At 50.1% G+C, this 5,967-nt stretch overlaps 1 protein-coding gene across 1 annotated transcript in view; it reads left to right on the forward strand.

The window, feature by feature from the left end:
* The first annotated feature begins 3,369 nt into the window (after positions 1–3,369).
* ldb3a (LIM domain binding 3a) overlaps positions 3,370–5,967 on the forward strand; it is a 157,591-nt gene continuing 154,993 nt past the window's right edge. The window contains exon 1 of the mRNA XM_060924999.1: positions 3,370–3,454. The gene's annotated coding sequence lies outside the window, so the exon portion shown is untranslated. The remainder of the gene's footprint in view (positions 3,455–5,967) is intronic.

Raw genomic sequence — 5,967 nt, forward strand, 5'->3', positions numbered from 1 at the left:
GTGAGGGGGACTTTGCTGTGTGGTGCAACAGGAACCATCTGCAGCCTCAACACCTCAAAGACCAAGGAGCTGGTCATTGACTTTGGGAGGTCCAGACCAAGGCCATGACCAGTTCTGATTGAGGGAGTCGAGGTGGAGGCTGTGGATTCCTACAAGTACCCTCGGGCTGTGGCTGGACAGCAAGCTGGACTGGACTTGCAAACACCAATCACTTATACAGGAAGGGACAGAGCAGGCTATACTTCCTTAGGAGGCTGCGGTCCTTTAACATCTGCAGGAAACTCCTGTGGATGTTCTATCAGTCTGTGGTCGCCAGGTGTCCTGTTTTACACCGTGGTGTACTGGGGGGGCCAGCACATCCAAGAAGGACACATCCAGGCTGGACAAACTGATCAGGCGGCGCCCGGCTCTGTGGTCGGCATGAATGCTGGACTCTCTGGTGACGGTGGCAGAGAAGAGGGGCTATGGACAAACTATTGAACATCATGGACAATGCCAGTCACCCCTCTGCACACCGTCATCCAGCAACCAGAGGGAGCCTGTTCAGTGACAGAATGCTCCCTTCCCAAGTGCAGGGACTAATGGCCCTTTTCCACTACCCTTTTTCAGGCTCACTTCAGCCCGACACGGCTCACGTTTCGACTACCTTAGAGCAGCACGACTCAGCTCGCTTCAGCCCTGCTTAGCACCCAAAACTCGCACGGTTTTGGAGTGGGGCTGAAGCGAGCCAAACCGAGCCGAGTGGGCTAGGGGCGTAAGGAGACACTCCCCTGTGCACTGATTGGTGAGGAGGAGTGTCCTCACATGCCCACACACGCCCCCGCGAGCACGCTGGGGATCTGTAAACACCCGTAAACCCGGAAGAAGAATAATTACGAATTACGAGGAATTTCTGAAGCCTTATGCGACTCGCCTCATCTATACGCTCTTGCCAGTATCTGTTGGCGTTGTCGGTGACAACAAGCCACAGTACCAAGACCAGCAACACTAACGACTCCATGTTTATTGTTTACTATCCGGGTCGTGAGACTACCGCTTAAAAGATCACTGATGTCACTGTTTGCACCGCCTAACGACATCACGTGACGTCCACCCACTTTCGCTAACTCCACCCAATGTGTCCCACCCACTTCCAGCCAGCACGGTTCAGCGCGGTTGTAGTCGAAATGCAACTCCAACAGCCCCACTCAGCTCGACTCAGCCCGACTCAGCACCGCACGGCTCAGCCCAACTCAGCCGCGTTGGTAGTGGAAAAGCGGCATAACAGACTTAAAAACTCCTTTGTCTCTCATGCCATCAGACTGTACAACTCCTCTCTGGGGGGAGGAGGGGTAACAGGAGGACAGGAAGGAGCAGTAGCCCCTAGCCTGACAATAAGCAATACCTGGACAATGTGCAATATAATGTGCAATGTAAAGTGCAATATCTCTCCTGCTGGCCCCTTCCCCCCCCTTCCTCTCTTCCCCATATCTTATTATTTTAATATTTGTATATGTAAATACTTAATTTAATTTAATGTATCTAGAAGTTTTTTCTCTAATTTCTATTCTCTGTTTATTCCTGTAATGATGCTGCTGGAATCTTAATTTCCCCTGAGAGAACCCGCCCAAAGGGATTAATAAAGTTCTATCTAATCTAAATCTAAACAAGCAAATGTTTCATGAAGTCACCAGACTGGTAGTGTATTTGACCCTGTAATCCATTTAAGCTGTTATAGAGCCTTCATTAACAGCAAGCCTGGGCAGTAAATAACCCTCAGGAGGGGTCACGCTGGACCCGCGTGGGCAGTATTTCTCCCTCACAAGTGCCCTTTAAACCCTGTAAATGATGGTGTGGCTTTAATAAAACACTTGACTTGATGAAGATGCCCCTTCATCATGCCCCCCTCTCTTTTCCCCCCTTTCTCTCTCCCCCCTTTCTCTCTCCCCTCCTCTCTCCCCCCACCCACACCTCTCTCCCCCACCCACACCTCTCTCCCCCCTCCCCAACCCCCTCTTCCCCCCTCCCCCACCCCCTCTCTCTCCCCCACCCACACCTCTCTCCCCCCTCCCCCAACCCCCTCTCCCCCCTCCCCCACCCCCTCTCTCTCCCCCTCTCCCCCACCCCTTCTCTCTCCCCCCTCTCCCCCCCCCCCCTCTCTCCCCCCTCTCCCCCACCCCCCTCTCTCCCCCCCCTCTCCCCCACCCCCCTCTCTCCCCCCTCCCCCTCTCCCCCCCCTCTCCCCCACCCCCCTCTCTCCCCCCCCTCCCACCCCCTCTCTCCCCCCCTCTCCCCCACCCCCTCTCTCCCCCCTCTCCCCCACCCCCCTCTCTCCCCCCTCTCCCCCACCCCCCTCTCCCCCCTCTCCCCCACCCCCCTCTCTCCCCCCCCCTCTCTCCCCCCTCCCCCCCCTCTCTCCCCCCCCCCTCTCCCCCCTCTCCCCCCCCTCTCCCCCCTCTCCCCTCTCCCCCCTCCCCCCACCCCCCTCTCCCCCTCTCCCCCACCCCCCTCTCTCCCCCCCTCTCCTCCCCCACCCACACCTCTCTCCCCCCTCCCCCAACCCCCTCTCCCCCCTCCCCCACCCCCTCTCTCTCCCCCACCCACACCTCTCTCCCCCCTCCCCCAACCCCCTCTCCCCCCTCCCCCACCCCCTCTCTCTCCCCCCTCTCCCCCACCCCTTCTCTCTCCCCCCTCTCCCCACCCCCTCTCTCCCCCCTCCCCCACCCCCCTCTCTCCCCCCCTCTCCCCCACCCCCCTCTCTCCCCCCTCCCCCTCTCCCCCCCCTCTCCCCCACCCCCCTCTCTCCCCCCCACCCCCCTCTCCCCCCCTCTCCCCCACCCCCCTCTCTCCCCCCTCTCCCCCACCCCCCTCTCTCCCCCCCCCTCTCTCCCCCCCTCCCCCCCTCTCTCCCCCCCCCTCTCCCCCCTCCTCCCCCCCCTCTCCCCCTCTCTCCCCCCCTCTCCCCCCTCTCCCCCCTCTCTCCCCCCTCTCCCCCACCCCCCTCTCTCCCCCCTCTCCCCCACCCCCCCTCTCTCCCCCCCCTCTCCCCACCCCTCTCTCTCTCCTCCCTCACTCTCCCTCCCACTCTTCCCCCATTCTCCCCCACCCCCTCTCCCTCCACCTCCTCTCCCCCCACACCCCTCTTCCACCACACTCTCCCCCACCCCCCTCTCTCCTCCTCACTCTCCTCCCCACTCTCCCCCACTCTCTCCCTCCCCCACTCTCCCCCCCACTTCCCTCTTCCACCACACTCTCCCCACCCTCTCTCTCTCTCTCTCTCTCTCCCCCCCTCTCCCGCTCCCCCTCTCCACCCACACCCCCTCTCCCCCACACCCCACTCTAGCATCCCCCCCCCCTCCCCTCCCTCCCCTCCCCTCCCCTCAGCTTCCGTAGCTCTCAGGTCCCGCAATCGGATCAGGCAGCGCGCGCGCGCACGGAGGGGGGGCAGAAGGGGACACGGCTCCACTTCTCCACGGTAAGGATTCAGAAACGAGTTCGCTTACTTCCGGCGCGGTTTGTACCTTTTATTTATTAATTTATTTAACTTTTGGGTGCAACAGGACATGTGGCCGTTTAGTGCTCGACTTGTTGACTAGCTAGGCTGCCTACATCAGGCGCTGGAATGGACGCGGCCGGCCGGCGCGTGCACCTGTTTATAGTTAGCATGTGCTAACTAGTGTTTGTTTGTTTGTTTAATCAGTTAGTTATAGCTACTGTAACTGTAAACAGCTGGTTTAAAGTAGCTGGCTGCACACATGAAGTGTTTCACAGGAAAAAAAAGGCGTGTTGTTTGAACAAAGTCTTAAATAAGTATTAACTCATCGAAGTGTTTATTTGTGCCCAGCTGGATTAATATAAACACTAAGGTTAGGTGTTTATTCACTGTGAGGTTTATCTTCTTCTGTTTATACCTTATTGTTGTATGAAGATCCTGGTTTTAGTCACGTGTTTAACAGGTCATGTTAATATAAAATAGCTGCATAAACATTAAAACAATATAAAACGTAGATAATATTTATACAGTAATGAGTCTGAAGTGACTAAAAGGAGGCCTCTTAAGTAAAACTTGGAATAATTTCTATATTTCTGGAGGTCTTGTGTTTATAAAATGCAATGATTACACTTATTTGTATTCATTTTTTACTCACCTTTTTATTTGATTTGTTTATTCAGTATTAAAATGTTTGTGCAAATAACAGTAATATATGGATGACACAAGAAAGTACAATGTACTTATTTCCATTGTGGGTCCATATAAAATAACATAGTTTAATTAGCACCAATAAAAAATAGTTATCAAGAGAGATATATTAAAAGTGTAAAATTATGTTAATAAAATACAAAATGACCAGATTCTTGTCTAAGACTTTCAAATAACTTTTTGACTAGAGATTTGAACTGAGATTTACTCCTAGCACCTTTAACATTCGGTGGTAAACCATTCCATAATAAAAATACTCGAATAAAGAATGATGTTTTCACCATGAGAGTTTACTCTAGGGATCTGAAGGATGTATATACATCTTGTGGTAATATTGTGGAGATTACTTAGTGTACATTTTGTCATTTGGTCTTTGGATGGTTATCTTGCCATCTCCTTGTTTATTTATGAATGAATGAAATGTTTTGACGAAGTTAGTGCATTTAACTCTTGAACACAATGCTTGGTTGTTTCTTTTCCATTTCTTTTTATATAGTAAATCACAGGAATGCACCAAGCCCGCTTTTTATTGTTAGGCTTTATAGAGCTCTGATACCTGACCGATCAGCTAACTAAAAAAAAAAGAAATATGAAAATAATCCACTTTATCATTCAAATTATTTTTACGCCGTTTTGACCAGGGGCTTTGAACCAGAATTTTTTCCTATTGGTTCGTTCCGAACAGGAAACGGAATTTTAATGTTTCCGGTTTTGGGTTCCACCATTAAATAAACATTCCCGAACCGGTTAGAAACAAAAAAATTTCGTTCCCGGAACGGTTAATTACGTTCCCTGTCAGCTGTTTAACAAATGGCTATAAAATTATGTCTCTGTCTCATCCAGCTTAAGCCAAATGTAGGCTAATTCTATTACAACCTTCATTAAATAAGACAAGAAATAATTCAAAACAATTATTATTTCAAATGTTGGCGATTTGGATCTCACTATGTCTTCCCATCTACACAAACAGAAAAAGTGCCAAAAATGAAAGATAATTTCGTTAGTGTGTTACCAAAGGCTAGTCAGGCCCTATGCATTGATAGGCTAACAGAGGTTAACGTCATTTAATGTTCGCGAGCCTCTCATTAACGTGGACAAATATATTGATATCGTGTTTGAAATTGACGTTTTTGAATAACGATAGACTGCAATATTTACCCTCTTATTTAAGATGTGGAGACGTGATAGTAGTCCCACCTTCCCGCTCTCTCCATTCAGTCAGCGAACGTCACACAGGAAGTGAACCCCAGCGGGTCATAGAAACTTGCGCAGGAGAAGAATGACTTTTTTATTTGTAGGCTACGGAAACTTTGAGGAACGAAATAAAAACCGGGATTACCGGTTACCATTATTTTTAATAAGCGTTTCTGTTCCGGAACATAAAAAATAATAAAGTTTCTGGTTTCGTTTCTGTTCCATGTGAAATAGAAAAAGTTCCCGGTTTCGTTCCTTGAACCGGTTCAAAGCCCTGGTTTTGACTGGCTGAACGAACTGCAAATAACTGCCTACAACTAACACTCTTGCTCATGCGCAGTTAACTTCGCACTTTGGTCGACGTGACTCACTTTGACTTGTTGCGTGAAACTTTATAAAATGTGTTTCAATAAAAAATTTGAATGATAAAACAGTTATTTAACTCGGTTTCACAAAATATCATGATTAGTGTCTTGCGAGAAAATTATTTATCTCTGCCTTAGGCATCGGCAAATAATTAATTGCTCGCTCGCTACTAATAAATCATTATATTTTGTTCAACTTCGTCCAATAATTGCTTAATGTGTGATGTG

This window comes from Neoarius graeffei, chromosome 7, assembly GCF_027579695.1.
Source record: "Neoarius graeffei isolate fNeoGra1 chromosome 7, fNeoGra1.pri, whole genome shotgun sequence".
NCBI lineage: Eukaryota > Metazoa > Chordata > Actinopteri > Siluriformes > Ariidae > Neoarius > Neoarius graeffei.